Source organism: Petaurus breviceps, unplaced genomic scaffold (genome assembly GCF_028583685.1).
Source record: "Petaurus breviceps papuanus isolate PSGF00001 unplaced genomic scaffold, PetGlider_PUasm1.0 229, whole genome shotgun sequence".
Classification (NCBI taxonomy): Eukaryota; Metazoa; Chordata; class Mammalia; order Diprotodontia; family Petauridae; genus Petaurus; species Petaurus breviceps.
Window position 1 is genome coordinate 965,848 of NW_027185903.1, and position 16,998 is coordinate 982,845.

A 16,998-nucleotide genomic window follows, 5' to 3' on the forward strand; every position below is an offset into this window, starting at 1 on the left:
TGTGAATGTTTTGCTTTGATTTGTTGTGGAATAGTGTTCACTAAATATATATCTATATATATACTCCAAAAGAGGGGCCGCTAGGTAGCGCGGTGAGTAGAGCAGACCCTGTAATCTGGAGGACCTGAGTTCAATTCAGCCTCAGATACTTAATACTGCTGTGTGACCTTGGGCAAGTCCCTTAACCCCAATTGCCTTGCTTTCTTTCCCCCTTCCAAAAGAAAAGACTCGGAAAGTGCATTTCATAATCTCCTTTGAGCCTCTCAAACATCCCACGAGTTAGTTACTGCTCCCATTTATGTTACTGTCTGAATCTTCGTGAACCCATTGGTTTTTTTTTTTTGTTTGTTTGTTTGTTTTTGCAAAGATCCTGGAGTGGTTTGTCATTTCTTTCTCCAGCTCATTTAACAGACGAGGAAACTGAGGCGAGCAGAGTTGCGTGAGTTGCCCAGAATCACACAGCTAGTAAGTGTCTGAGACCAGAGTAAAATTTAGGAATATCCACCGCGCCACCTAGCGGCCCCAGCGCGCACCTTTTACAGAGGAAGAAATTAAGACTGGGAGGTTAGGTGAGTGAGACTCGAAGTGAAGTCTCTGGACTCCACATTTGGCATTCTTCCAGTCCAATCTGTTGCGTCTCCACGGTGAAATGAGTATGAGTAAATAATAAAGTAATATTCAATTCTTTCTTCCCAGTCCCTGGGGTGTGTCCTCCCCACCCCACCCTCATCTTGGGCTATTGCCATTCCGCCCTGGGACATGCACTTTCTTTGGTTAGTGGAGAAACTTAAAACTTCGGGAAGTCCTAGGTGGAGTAGAGTGGGCTGCGATGACAGTCTTTTGTTTTTGTCTTTCTCTTTAAAAATTTAACCTGTAGCAGTCCTCGATGCACCTGCCACCTGAGGCTTGGATACAGCCAACCAAAAGCCAAACACCGCTATGTAGGCTTGTCAATTGCTCATAGGCTTCACTCTCCCTACCCCACTGTGCCAGTGCCCCGGAAAGATTCCACGGTTGAGCTGAAAGGAACATACTTTAGATCCAACTCCCTCTTTTTTGCAGAGGAGGAAATTGAGCTCCACAGGGAAGCGACTTACTTAAAATCACCTACATAGTAAGTATCACAGTCGACGCCCCCCCCCTCTCCTTTTCCACCTCACTTTTCCTTTAGAGCAATGGTTCCCAACTTAGAGTATGGGAATATTGTCAAGTGGGAATGAAGAATATTTGGGGAACTAACTGCATTATCCTTTTGGAATAAATCAATCTCTATTTCTTAATGTACATATTATGGTTAATTCTAGAATTTATTACTTTTCATATTGAATGGGGGTACAAGAAGGTTTGCCAAAAGTCAAGGGACACAGGTACCAAAATAAGATTGGGAATTGTTGCTTTAGAAGCAAAGACAAAACAAACTACGGAGCTGAAGCCGCTGCTTCCTTCCGTCTGAGACAGGTCTTAGGGAATTCGCTTACCCTAAACACCTTAAGATCGCGTTAGCACCAGGCAAGTCCCTGACCCGTCTTCTGCCCTGCCATAGCCCCGCACAGGCTTCTCTCCGGGAGCCCTGGTCTGGGATGGAAGACGGAGAATGGAGAGAGCTCCCTGCAGCTTCCCCCATTCACCTCTGGCACCACTTGGAACCCCAACACAGTTTCCAGTCCCTTCCCTTCTGAGACACCGTCTCCGCCTGCTTTGGCGCCGCTCCTCTCTCCCACTCCTTTTGCTCTGTCAGCTGAGGATTTTACTGTTTAGGGGGCCCAGGGGCGCTGAAGTGTACCCTCCTGTAGGAGGAACTGAGTATGGGATTTGGAATGCGGACAGCTCCTGAGGCTGGGGACTGCCAGGGGTTGAGCTATCCAACCTGGGCTGAAAGGAGGCTAAGGGATTGAGCAAGCAGGGGAATCGAGGCGTCTTGGAGCACTGTGGGGCGACAATAGAAAGCCATGCTTGGAGCAAAAACTTTCAGTAAGATGAGTCCCCCGCCCCCACCCCACCCCCATTCACACACACACACACACACACACACACACTCACACACACACAAGCATACAGTTTTCCGAGGCTACAATGCATTTTACCTTCGCTGAAATCTATCTCGAAATTTCTGCATTATAAAGTTCTATTGGTGTGTCAAAAAGTATATATTTTGAAGATGTGTTTTTTACCTGAATACTTGTAATTTCACAAGTTTCCTGTCACATAAGTAGCACGGTTTTCTTCCCCCCTCCCTGTTGTCAATAGTTTTTTTCTTTCTTTATTTCTTCCCTTTTTAATTCACTGCCCAGGGTGTCTCCCAGTCTCTCTTGTGGGAAGCCAAATTAGACACCTGCTCCAGGAACAGCATGATTGTGAACTGAATAAAATCCATCATTTCTCCAAGTAAGAGGTGTTCTGTTCTAGCTAAGGGGCTGTTGTTTCTCTGTGGACACTTTCCAGGGATGGAGGTCTGAGGAAGGAAATAAAAATTTGTTAAGCACCTACTGCCAGGCATTGAGCTAAGTGCTTTACTAATATTAATTACCTCATTTGACCAACCCTTAGAGGTAGGTGCTGTCATTAGCTCCATTTTACAGGCATACAGACAGTAAGTGACTTGCCCAGGGTCATATATTTTGCAATCTTAGGTTATATTTGAACTCAGTTCTTCCTGACTTCAGGCTTAGCATTCAATCCACTAAACCACCCAGATTCCCCTACACAGGAAAGAAGGACTACTTGTGTTATTTCTCATGAGGATGGGTGGGAGGAAAAAGAAGAAAGCTGGGATAATTGGCATCTAGTATAGGACACTAATATGATGGCTCTCTTGCCTCTCAGTTAATGAAAAAATAACTAGTGTTTGATGGTGATGAACTGGTGGATATGGTTATCTGGTTGCTTTGCAAGGGATGACTTAGTCATTTAAAGGAGGAAGTCTGACCTTGAAAAGTCATCACTTCCTTTCTCTGAGACTCAGTTTTTCCCTCTGGAAAATGGGGTACTACCTATATTTACTCTAAGTTGTCTACTTCTTGAGGTTGTGATGAAGAAAAAAGTTGTGGGCTGCTATTACTTTTGTATGTTTCAGAGTGAATTGTAAGGTGCAGTGGCCCCTGAAGTCCTTCCCAGTTCTTTAGCTAATTTAGTCTGCAGTGAAAATGTGATAGAAAAAGGAAAAAAAACAAAGCAAAGGAAAAATAAAACTCTAGCAAAAACAACAACAAAATGTACCCTTAGGGTAATTATCTACCAGCTCATTATTTATGTGTCATTGCAAAAACATCATTCTTTTCTTTAAAAAATGAAAATTAGCTCAGATAGGACACTCTGGGAAGATCAGGTTCTCTATGTTCTGTGACCATGCGCAGACTGTGCTACTAATCCAGGCCACTTTCCATACTTGTGTGGGCAGAGAGGAAATGAGGAGAGAGGAAAACCCAGACATGGAAGAATAGTAGTATTATATGAGTGAAAGTTAAAAAGAGACCTCAGAGGATTATTCCACCTTCCACATGTGTGCACTTGCAAACTGCCTTCACACTTGGGCTGCACTCCTTCATCTGAACACTTAAAATCCTCATCTTCCCTTCAAAAGCTCAGCACAGATGCTGCCTCCTCTTTGAAGTTCTCCTTGATCTCTCCAGTTTCTGATTCTCAACTTAGAGAAATTAATCTCTTAAAATTCCTATTTCCTTCAAAAATCAACTCAGGGACCACCTTCATAAGGGCTTTTCTAGTTCCTTCCCCTTTTGGAATCCCTCCCCAAATACTTTGCATTTCTTTTGTGCTTGCAGACATCTTTGAAGATTTTGTGTTTTTTACAAATTAAATGTTTGTGGTAATCCTGCCTCAAGCAAGTCCATCTGTGCCATTTTCCTAACAGCATATGCTCATATTGTGTCTCTGTGTCAGATTTTGGCAATTCTTGCTAGCATTTCAAGCTTTTTAATTATCATTATATCTGTTATAATCTGTGATCAGTGAACTTTGATATTAGAATTGTAATTATTTAGGAGTGCCACAAATCACACCCATGTAAGATTTATTTGATAAATGTTGGGTGTGTTCTAACTTCTCCAGCTTGTGTCTCATCCTCTCCTCTGGTTTCCCTATTCCCTGAGATACAACAATATTGAAATTAGACCAATTAATAATCCTACAATGGCCTTAAAGTGCTCAAGTAAGAGGAAGAGTCAATTGATGTAGCAAACTTCATTCTTGTCTTATTTTAAGAAATTGCCACAGATACCCCAAGCTTCAGCAACCACCACCCTGATCAGTCAGCAGCCCTCAACATCAAGGCAAGACCTTCCACCAGCAAAAAGATTATGACTCACTGAAGGCTCAGATGATGGTTAGCATTTTTTTTTAGCAATAAACTATTTTCAATTAAGGTATATACATTTTTTAGACATAATACTATTGCGCACTTAACAGACTACAGTATAGTGCATTTATAACTTTTATATGCACTGAGAAACCAAAAATTTCCTGTGACTTGCTTTATTTCAACATTCAATTCATTGTGGTGGTTTGGAACTGAACCCACAAAATTTCCAGGGCATGACTTTTGGAATCAAATATAAGATCCTTCAGGAAGGAATTCTTATTTTTCTTCTTCTTCCTTCCCTCCCTGTTTCCTTCCTTCTTTCTTCCCTTCCTCCTTGTCTCCCTCCCTTCTTCCCACTTTCTTTCTTTCCCTGAGTGCCTACCTAGCAGTGAGTAGACAACTAATAAAGTTCCATGTGTGCTGTATATAGCTCACAGGTGTAATTTTTCGGATAGCCTCTCTTCCATTAGACCGTGAACTTCTTGAGGTCCAGGTCCATGTGTTTTGGGGGTTGTTGTTGGTTTGGTTTGGTTTTCTTTGCCTTTCTTTGTATCTCCAGCTTTAAGCACAAATTGCCTGGCCCAGAGTCATCACTTAATAAATGCTTGTTGACTAACTCACTGAATTGAATCTGATTCAAACACCCCATCCCATCACCAGCAAATCTGACCTGACCTCTGAGGGTTGAATACCTTCAACATACTCCATATGACTTCGAATCCAACTAGCTTTGTGACCCTAGGCAAGTCACTTAATCGCTGTCTGCCTCAGTTTCCTTAGTTGTAAATTGGGGAAATAATAGCCTACTATCAGCAGGCAATCATAATGTTGAGAAATTTATGTGAACATGTTTATAGAACCCAGCATTCACAGTCCTTACAGAAGTTTGCATATCTACAACAGTACAACAGAAAGGGAGGAGAAAACACATCTCCACCTAAAGGGTTGTGGCATGGGAGGGGATAGATGCAGTAAAGGTGGGAAAAAGACAAAACCCCACCCAAAGGGGAGCAAGGCCATGTTCTTTTCCCTTGGACAGGGCTAAATCAAAAAAACAGCATGCTCAATTAACCAAACATTTATTAAAGTGTTTGTTCATTGTAGGCCATCAATGTGGCTTGATGGATAGAGGACTAGGCCTGGAGTCAGGCAGACTCATCTTCCTGACTCAGACATTTATTTGCTATGTGACTCTGGGCAAATCACTTTTACCCTTCTTGCCTCAATTACCTCAACTATAAAATGGGAATAACAATAGCACCCACCTCCCAAGGTTGTTGTGAAGATCAAATGAGATCATATTTGTTAAACACTTAGCACGGTGCCTAGCATGTAGTAGGTGCTATGTAAATGATAGCTATAATTATTTGATCAAAGGGCCACAGATCTACAGGGTATCCCTAAAGCCTGGACACATAGGAAATCTCATTAACTATGCATATTTTCAAAAAATGAAATGAATGAAATTTTCAACATTTTATTTAATTAGCATAAATGAGATTTTATAGGAAGACATAGGAGACACATAGGAAATCTAATTAATTAATTAAATTAATCTCATTAATATGGAAAATAGTCCCCCATAGCTAATGAAAGCTTTTATTTCATATGAAATTGTGATGGCTGAAATTTATGCTCATTAAATAAAATGTTGTTTAAAATTTCATTCATTTCATTTCTTGAAAATATGCATAGTTAATGAGATTTCCTATGTGTCCAGACTTTAGGGACACCCAGTAGAGCTGAAAGGGACCTAGGAGGCCATCTAATCCAATGCCCTCACTTTACAGATGAAGAAACTTAGTCCAAGGGAAAACAAATTCTCACATTGATTTTTTTTTTAATTTGTTTACTATTAGTTTAGAATATTCAGTTCCACAAGTTGAGTTCCAAATTTTCTCCCCCCTTCCCCCAAGATGGCATGCAATCTGATATAGGTTCTACATATACCTTCACATTAAACATTAGTCAAGTTGTAAAGAAGAATTATAACCAATGCAATGAATAATGAGGAAGAAGAAACAAGCAAGTAGTTTGCTTCAATCTGCATTCAGACTCTGTAGTTATTTCTCTGGATGTGGATGTCCCTTCTATCCTGAGTCCTTTGGAGTTGTCTTATAACCTTGCATTGCTGAGAGGAGCCTAGTCTATCAAAGTTAGTCATCACAGATACGATGTGTCTGTAATTGTGTACAAAGTTCTCCTGGTTCTGCTCCCCTCACTCAGTATCAGTTTATATAAGTCTTTCCAGGTTATTATGAAGTCCATCTGCTCCTCATTTCTTATAGTTCAATAGTCATTGATCATTTCTGAAGTCATATGTCTCGTTCTGTGCCAAGTGGTCATAGGCATGTTTCATCACCAGTGTTTTGAAATCATAATTGCTCATTGCATTGATCAGTGACTTGCCCAAGATCTCAGAATGGGTATTTAAACCTGTGTCTTCATTGAAAGAGATGTAGTTGGGGATGGCTAGGTGGCGCAGTGAATAGAGCACTGGCCCAGGAATCAGGAGGACCTAAATTCAAATATGGCCTCAGACACTTAACACACACACAAAAAATTAGCCATGTGTCTTTGGGCAAGTCACTTAACCCCAATTGCCCCGCCAAAAAAACAAAAGAGATGTAATCTATGTTAGGTTTGTTATATGTTCTTAAAATATTTTTTGTTCTTAAAATATTTTTCTTCTTATGAACCTGACAAACATTAATAAACATGGCCATTTCCATATGCAATGGACTTAAAAAAGAAGCTTATAGATGAAACCATGAATTGTGCACAATGTGAAACCATCTATTGTGCACAAATTGTTTTTTTTAAATATATGTATTAAATTTAACATGGTAGTACCACTACTCTTATGAATTTCCTCATACTCTTATATGTGCATTTTAAAAATATTTCATTGATGATTCTTTCTTTTACTTAATTTTGTCTTACTAACACTACTCCTCACTTCCAACTACAAATCTTTCCCACAAAAATGTCCTTCCTTGTAACAAATAAGTGAAATCATGCAAAACAAATTCATTGACGTAGCCCTTCTCAGCAATACAATGATCCAAGACAATTCCAAAGGATTCATGATAAAAAATGCTACCCACCTCCAGAGAAAGAACTGATAAAGACTGAATGCAGATTGAAGCATACTATTTTTTACTTTATTTTTTCTCAGTCTGTGTTTTCTTTCACAACATGACTAATATGGAAATATGTTTTGCATGATTGTATATGTATAACCTGTATCAAATTGCTTACCGTCTCAGGGAAGGAAGGAGGGAGAGAATTTGGAACTCGAATTAAAAAAAAACCAAACTAATGTTAAAAATTGTTTTTAGGTGTAATTAGGAAAAATAAAATATTATTTTTAAAAAACCAAATTTATACATGAAAATGCACGTCTCATTTTGCACCCATCATCCATCATCTCTCTGCCAAGAGGTGAGAAGCATGTTTCATCATTGGTCTTATAGAAAAAATGATTGGTCCTTGCATTGATAAAAGTTATCTAAATTTATTTTGATTTAATGCCCTGAAACCTCCACAGCCAGACTCTCATTGGTACAAATGCAAATATTTGGACTCTAGTAATAATATTTTTCAACTAATGACTTTCAAAATCAGAGCAAAAAAGAAGTCCTCACAGTTCAACATGATAAGATCTGTTCATAAGGGAGACCAATCTGGCAGAGGTGAGAAGGTACCCACAACATCTTTTTAAGCCATCCTCTTCTCTCCATTCATATAGCTGCTACTGTACTTTAGGTCCATGTCAGTGCTTCCCGACCTATTTCAATAGCTTTCTAATTGGGAGCTCTTCAACTTAACAGTGTTCCTTAAGAGTTAAAAGCAAATGCTTTATTTTTTAAAAATTGACATATCTTTTTGTTTGTATATCACCTAAATTTCTCTCAGCATCAGAGAATCATTTAAGATAACAGAATATTAAAGAGGTGGGGGAAGGGGAAATCAACAAAACCTATTAGTATATCAAAAAAGTCAAAGTATATTTTGTATTCCATATCCAGGGTATTCCCACCTTTGCAAAGGAGTGGGGTGGAATGTGTTTTCTCATATCTCATCTTTGTGACCAGATTTGTTTTGTTCTTTACAATTCTGCAACATTTACCTTTTTCAAAAGATAAGTCTTTTTGATATTTTCTGTTTCACCATAGTATTTCATGTATCTTACCCCCCGTCTCCTTTCCATATTTAATGTAGTACTTTTTGGAGAGGAAAAAGAGGAAAAAAAGTCAGCACAACTGATTAATACATTCAAAAAGTCCAAAAACATGCAATATATAACAACTGTGGACTCATCATTTCCCTGAAGGAATAGGTTGGGGGTATCTTCTCATATATTTTTATTTGATCTCTGCTTGATCTTTATAATTTTGTTTCACTTATTTATTTTTGGTGTGTTTTTCTTTCCATTTAAATTGTTGTAGTTACTATGTATACTGTTTTCTTGGTTCTGCTTACTTCCCTCTGCATCAGTTCATATTGATCTTGCCATGCTTCTCTGTATTCATCACATGTGTAATTTCTCACAGCAGAGTAATATTCCATTGCATTCATGTACCACAATTTGTTTAGCCATTCCCCAATTAGTAGGAATCTACCTTGTTTCCCATTCTTTGCTACCATAAAAAGTGCTACTATAGACATTTTGGAGTATATGGGGACATTTTTCCTTATTGTTGACTTCTTTGGGGTATAAACTCAGTAATAGGACTCTGATTCAAAGGGTATGGACCTTTTAGTCACTTTATTTGCATAATTCCAAAGTGTTTTCCAAAATGTTCTTACCATTTCACAGCTCCACCAGCAATGTATTAATGTGCCTATTCTTCCACGACCCCTCTAACATTGACTGTTGCCATTTTTTGTCATCTTTACCGATTTACAGAGCATAAGGTGAAGACTCCAGGTTATTTTGATTATCATTTCTCTTATTATTAGTAATTTGTAACATTTTTTGTGTGATGCAAAATTCATTTTTGATCATTTTGTGGTTGTTTTTTTTCCATTTATGTTGTTCTAGTCATTGTGTATGCTGTTTTCTTGGATCTCTTTAATTTACTGTGCATTAGTTCATGTAGAGCTTTCCATGTTTCTCTATATCTAACATATTTGTAATTTATTATAGTACAGTAATATCTCATTACATTCATGTCCCATGATTTGTTTAGCCATTCTCCAATCATTGGGCTTGTACTTTGTTTCCATTTCTTTGATTTTTTTTTGAGGCAATTGGGGTTAAGTAACTTCCTCAGGGTTAAATGACTTGACACAGATAGTATTGGAGGCCAGAACTGAACTCAAGTCCTCCTGACTACAGGGCAAGTGCTCTATCCACTGGGCCACCCCTCATCCATTTCTTTGCCACCATAAAAATTACTGCTGTAAATAATTTGGTTTTTATGGGATCTTTCTTCTTACCAACGTTCTATGATTATATGCATAGTAGTAAAATCTCTGGGTCAAAACCTATGGACATGCAAATACTTTCTAGCTAAGTGATTTAATAGTAGTCCAGCAGCCATATCAAAAAGATGAAAGGAAGGGCAGCTAGGTAGCACAGTGAATAGAGCAGCAGCCCTGGAGTCAGGAGAACCTGAGTTCAAATCCAACCACAGACACATAACACAAAAAATTAGCTGTGTGACCTTGGGCAAGTCACTTAACTCCAATTGCCCTACCTTCCCCCCTCCAAAAAGCAAAAAAAAAAAAAAAGATGAAAGGAAGTCAAATTTGTTGGGATGAAATTTTGGAATACAGTTAGCAGGATCTTGGTCTCAAGACATATGCTAATTAGTTCCTTGAGTATTTCCAGTTAGGGAATATTCTTTAAAAAAAAATGTTTTTCAATGAACAAAAACCTTTTTTTTTTCCTCAATCCTCCTCTCCACTGGGAGATTAAGAAAAAAGAAAAGTTTTATAGGGAGGGGGTTAAGAGAAGGAAAAGGGAAGGAAACAAGCATTTATTAAGTGCCTACTATATGCTAATGACTGAATTAAGTGTTTTACAAATATTATCTCCTTTGATCCTCATAACAATCCTATAAGGTAGGTGTTATTATTTTCTCTTTTTGCAGTAGAGGAAACTGAAGCAAACAAAGGGCAAATGATTTTTCCAAGGTCACACATCCAGGAAGTAACTGAAGCCAGATTCAAATTATGTTTTAAATTTATTATTTTTTTTTTACATTTTGAGTTCTAAATTGTCTCCCTCCCTCTAGCTCCTTACCCACTCACTGAAAAGGAAAGCAATAATGATGTCAATTATACATGTAAAATTATGCAAAACACATTTCCATATTAGGCACATCACCAAAAGAAAAAAGTCAAGAGAAGTAAAAAGAGGCGAGAAAATTATACTTCAATTTGCACTAAGAAATTCAGGTCTTTCTAATTCCAGGCCCAGCACTGCGTCTACTCATGCCACCTAGCTGCTTAACAAATACTCACAGTAAGCAAAGCAAATTCCCACATTGGTCATTTCTCATTTTGCACCCAGAGTCTATCACCTTTCTGTTAGGGGGTGGGTAGCATGTTTCATCACTGGTCCTCCAAAATCAGGGTTGACTATTGTGCGCATCATAGTTCTTAAGTCTTATAAAGTTTTTCATTTTAAAGTATCATTGTCATTATATAAATTGTTCTCCTGGTTCTGCTCACTTTGCATTAGTTCATACAAGTCTTCCCAAGTTTCTCCGAACCCTTCCATTTCTCTCATTTCTTATATCCTAGTACATTCCTATACCATAATTTGTTCAACCATTCCGTAATTGATGAACTCTTCCTTAGTTTCTAGTTCTTTGCAACTATGAAAAGAGTTACTACCAATATTTTTGAACATATGAATCCTTTTCCTCTCTTTAATTTTTTTGGGGGATAAAGCCCTAGTACTAGTATTTCTGGGTTAAAGTACATATACGGTATATCCTTCTGGGACATAGTGCAAATTACTTTTCAGAAAAGCTGGTGGGGGTGAGGTATGGGGGATGTTTTACAAGATCTGTGAGTTTCTGGTGTCTGCTCTGCTGCTGGTCCTACCAGTGCAAATGCTATCAGCTAGGATCCAGGTCTATGAAGAAAGCAGTGTCCTGAGATTGAAGACTTTTGCTTTTGTATAGAAAAAAGCCTCACCTTTTCATGGGGGCTCTAATTTTTCTAATATATTTTCCCTGATATTCATGCTCAAGGTCAGAGGCTATGCTTACATTTAACTTTATATTCATTACTTCTGGAGACTTTGAACTCAGGTTTGAGGAGACATTTTTATCTTCCCAAAAGCATAGGGTAGCAGAGTAGTTCTTCAAGATGACTGACTTACCCATCAGCCCCTAACTTTTGTGGAGAGGAAAACGTCTCTGAGTCTTGGAAATTCAACCTTGAGGTCGACTTTACCTGTTTACTCTTCCACCCTCCCCGCCATATGTAATCAATAGCCAAGTATTGGTCATTCTACATCCACAGCTCACCTCTTGCAGCTGTCCCCTTCCCTTCCTTCAAACCCCCATTAAATTGTGATTTCCCAAAAGTCAGGGATTGTCTTTTGACTCATTTTGGTGTTGTTAAGTTGTTTTCCAGTGGTGTCAACTCCTCATAACCCCATTTGGGATTTTCTTGGCAGAGATACTTAAGTGCTTTTCCATTTCTTTCTCTAGCTCATTTTACAGATAAGCAAACTGAGGCAAACAGGGTAAAGTGATTTGCCCAGGGTTGGACAACTAGTAAGTGCCTGAGGCCAGATTTGAACTCACAAAGATGAGTCTTCCTTAATTTTAAAATGTTTTGTATGACTACACACGTATAACCTATATTGAATTGCTTGCTTTCTCAATGGAGATAGGGAGAAAAGGAGAGATTTTGGAACTCAAAACTTTTAAAAACTAATGTTAAAAATTGTTTTCCCATGTAACTGGGGAAAAATAAAATACTAAATAAATTTTTTTAAAGATGATATCAGGACAATGACTTAGGTCAATAAATGGTGAAATTTCCTCTAAGAAAAAAAAAAAGATGGGTCTTCCTGACTCTAGGCCCAGCTCTCTATCCACCATGCCACTTAGATGCTCACTTTGCACTTAGTAGGTTGTTAATAATTTTTTTTTTTTGCTTTTTTGGAGGGAGGAAGGCAGGGCAATTGGGGTTAAGTGACTTGCCCAAGGACACATGGCTAGTTTTTTTGTGTTCGGTGTCTGAGGTCATATTTGAACTCAGGTCCTCCTGATTCCAGGGCCGGTGCTTTATTCACTGCATCACCTAGCCACCCCAATAATGTTTTTTGACAGTCACTACCTTAATTCAGGCCCACCTCTCACCTGGACTATTACAGTAGTTTCCAAATTGGTCTTCCTACTTGCAATCCACTCTCCACGCAGCTGTCCAAATAATATTCCTAAAACACAGATTTAGCCATATCACTCCTCTGTCCAAGAAGTTCCAGCACCTCCCTGGCCTCTAGGGTAAAATACCAATTCCTCTGCCTGTCATTTGAAGCCCTCCACAATCTGGCTCTTTTCTGCCTCTCCATGTTACAGATTATACACCCTTTCACATACTACATTCCAGTTAATATGACTGTCTTGCTATTTCCTATACAAGGCCTTCCCTCTCTCATCTTTGTGACTTTGCAAGGCTATTCTCCAAGTCCACAAGGCTCTTTTCCCCTCGCTTTCACCTCAAAAATTCCCAAGAAACAGTGATACCCTACAGAAACCTCAGGGAGTATTTTGTTGGTCATCACATTCTAAAATGCTGTTACAATGAACTCATTCTTTCCAGTAACTGTTTCAATTCTTCCTCCCAATTAAAAAAAAAAGACAACTTTCTTATCATATCCAAGAAACCACATGCATAAGAGTCCTTCAGAGGCCTTTGGCCTTTTGGTCATGCTGATGCTAAATTAGTCTTTGCTCTCGTTTCTCACATCCAATCTATTGTCCTGTACTCTGGATTCTACCCATGTGTTTATCTCTAGAGTCATGAGAAGTTCCCAAGGTCACAGAAGCTGGCTGAACCCACGTGTTCTGACACCTTGTTTCAGTCTAGTTTTCTTTCTGCTATACTATATAGGAGGCCTCAAAGTCAAAAAGACCTTTGCTGGTGCAGAGAGAGGAGAGAGTGTCAGGTCTGGAGTCTCAGGAACACCTGAATTCAGATTCAGCCTATGACATTTACTAAGTGTGTGACCTTGGGCAAGTCACTGAACTTGTATGCCTCAGTGTCATCATCTGGGTTGTTATGAGGATAATATTTGTAAAGCACTTGGCACATCGTAGGCCCTATTTGAACGTTAGCTATTGTTATCTCGTTGTGACCCCAACACATAATGACTGAGGCCCTGGGCAAGTCACTGTTTTATCTCTCAGTGCTCTAGGCCCATGGTATCAGATTCAAATAGAAACAGAGCCATGAAACTGTTCATAAGGATCCCTGTGGGTCACACATACATCATTTGTGTTCTGTGGTATTTGAGGGCAGCAAGGTAGTGCAGTAGATAGAGTGCTGGTCCTGGAGTCAGGAAGACCTGAATTCAAATCTGGCCTCCGACACTAAGTGTGTGACCCTGGGCAAGTCATTTAACTCTGTCTCAGTTTCCTCATCTACAAAATGAGCTAGAGAAGGAAATGACAAATCACTTCAGTATCTTTGCCAAGAACCCGCCCCCCCCCAAAAAAAATGGGGTCACAAAGAGTTGGATTTGATGAATCAACAACAAAAAAAAATTTGTAGTTTTATTTATTTTTGTTAAATATTTCCCAATTTCATTTTAATCTGGTTCTGGTGACCTGTGGGCTGGCTGTGGGTTTGACACCTCTGCTCTAGGCAGCTCTTTAGGATTACAAATTGCAGAGAAGATACTGCATGTACCGGTAAAGAGAGTTTCCTTATCCAAGTGTTCCCAATAAAAATGAAATCCTGGATCTTGTGCCTCTTCTCGCCAGCTTACAAAAAGAGTACCTAAATTAAAAGTCTAAAAAACTCTGTATGCTCCTTTCATGAAATATAAACATGAAAAGTTAGAGTAAGAACTAACCATTTCAATTGATCTGTTTGAGGCATGATAGTACAAAGGAAAGGTCACTAGAATGGATATGAAAGGAAAGAAATGAAAATTTATTAAACACCTACTATGTACCAGGCACCATGCTTTACAAAAGTTATCTCAGTTGATTCCAAAGACTCTGAGATCTAGGTGCTGGTACTATCCAAGTTTTACAGTTAAGGAAACTGAGACAAACGGATGTTAAATGACTTTCCCAGAGTCATACAACTTGCAAGTAAGTGTCTGATGTGGATTTGAAATCAGGTTTTCCTGAATCCAGGTCCAGCATTCTATCCACTGTGCAACCTAGCCTTAATTAATCTCTACTTGCCTCAGTTTCCTCATCTGTCAAATATGCATAGTAATAGCACCAACCTCCCACTAGTCAGTGTTTGAGGTGGGATTTGAACTCAGGAGGATGAGTCTTCCCAACTCCAGGTCTAGCACTTTATCCACTGTGCCACCTAGCTATAATTAAAGGAGCTGTTTCATATCCTGACTTTTTATGTCTAGTTTTAGAATTAGTATCCATTTGGTAATTTGTTTAACTATGTAGCATTGGCTGATTTTTGTATAGGTTTATTTACTTTTTTCTCATTAATCATAAATTAGTACATATTACACAATGTGAAAGAACTTGGCTGCTTGAGAATTCCTTTCCTTTTTGTTTGAAGACTTGGCATTTGCTTCCTTTCCCTATTTTCATCACCACTGTGAACTAAAGGCCTCTCTACTGGTCTGTTTATTGTGGAAGACAGACAACAGCTTAGGTAATAATTAAGCCAAAATTATGGAAACAGTAAAGAAAAATTAAGTAACATTACATATACTTTATTTTCATAGTCAAGAGTTAGAACCATACGGTGACCCACCAGAGGACACCTTATGCTTGTGTGTTAGAATCAGCAGGAGAGGGCATTTTCCATGAAGCCTTTGTTCTCCATGATTTTCTGAGATCAGATGCTGGAAAAATGATAGAACTCTTCCCGATGTAGATACTGGAGAGGTTGGTGTGAATAAGGTGAGTGGAAATCCCTTTCTATGGGATTTATTCTTTTTAAATCTTTTGTCCCTGTGCCCCCAAGAAGACAGAGAATCATAAACAGAGTTGTAAAGGACCTTATCTAATCCTTTCAGTTAACGTGTGAGTAAGTCTTTTAGCAGGTAAAAAAAATATCAAGTTCAATTATTAGAAGCAGGATTGGGAAGTACTTTCCTCTCTCTCTCTCTCTTTTTCTTTTAAGCAATCGGGGTTAAGTAACTTGCTCAAGGTTACACGGCCAGGTGTTTCTGGGTGGATGCTAAGTGTCGGAGCCCGGATTCGAAGTACTTTCCTCTCTTTTAAGATTAGTGCATTTAATACAAAAACAGGTTCATTCTTTCCTCCCATAAGGGTGTAGGCTGGGAAGAGGAAGTATGGGAAAGGATAGTTAAGACATAGTATGGGCAGGGCTTTTTCACCTAGGATCCACAGACTCCCAAGGAATTTGGGGATAGATTTAAGTGGTTTCATGAATTTTCAAAAAATATTTTTATAATTGCATTCCAATAGAATTTCTTTTCTTTGTGATCCTGTGTATTTTAATTCTATGCATTGAAAAACGTTCTGAGAAGGGGTCCATAGGCTTTACTAGACTGCCCAAGGAATCCTTGACACAAAAAATGCTGTTTACCTTCTAGAGCTTCCTTCACCAAACCCACTTCTTGGTTGTGCCCCAAGTAAGCTCCTCTCTGGCTTTTCTCCTCCACCCCAACATGGTTTCTGTAGTAGTGTCCTCACAGTATCCTCTCCAGGTCACAAAAAAGGGGTTAGTAACCCTATTAAAGGGATAACTGGGTGATGTAGTGAATAGTGTTGGGCTTGGAATCATGAGTTCAAATCTGGCCTCAAACACCTAGTTGTATAACCCTGGAAAAGTCACTTAATTTACTTATTTACCTCAATTCCACATGTGTAAAATGAGTTGGAGAAGGAAATGGCAAATCACTACAGTGTTTTTGCCAAGAAAATCCTTTAAAAAGGGTCATGAAGAGTCAGACATGACTGAATAGCAACAAAAACGCCTTTTCAAGGCTCTTAACAAGATAAAGACAAACCTGAGTATTGCCTTAATTCTTTGGCTGAGAGAGGAAATCTCTTAATTGAATATTTATTAATTGTACCCTTTGAACATGTCCCTGGGCAGATCCCTCACTTCTGTATTGTAGCTCAAATCATACCAGATTTATGTGCCTTTGTCTTCCCAAAATGAGCCCCTGCTCCTGCTTCTGAGCTTCAGAATAGAAGCCATGGTCATAAAAATGTTACATTTTTTTATTGACTCCTTCCCATGGAGTGAACAAGAAAGCTGGTGCTTCTCCATGTTCAATATTTCAATCAATAATTTCATTATGCTCATTCTGAGCCTAAGTAAACGATGTGACTTTAAAAGTTCATTAGGTAAATTTAAATTGTTGCTGACTTTTTTCCTGTGATTTTCTTTCTGTAGCTTGTTTGTTGCCTGAACAGAGCTCAGAAGCATTTTGCAAACTGAAGTATTGACTCTCTTTCTAGCTAATTCTCTTTCTGTCTTTCTGTTCTCTCTCTCTCTCTCTCTCTCTCTCTCTCTCTCTCTCTCTCTCT

General features: G+C 38.8%; 1 protein-coding gene across 1 annotated transcript in view; it reads left to right on the forward strand.

The window, feature by feature from the left end:
* Nucleotides 1-881: 881 nt before the first annotated feature.
* TMC5 (transmembrane channel like 5) overlaps nt 882-16,998 on the forward strand; it is a 145,313-nt gene continuing 129,196 nt past the window's right edge. Inside the window, exon 1 of the mRNA XM_069095969.1 lies at nt 882-1,114. The gene's annotated coding sequence lies outside the window, so the exon portion shown is untranslated. The remainder of the gene's footprint in view (nt 1,115-16,998) is intronic.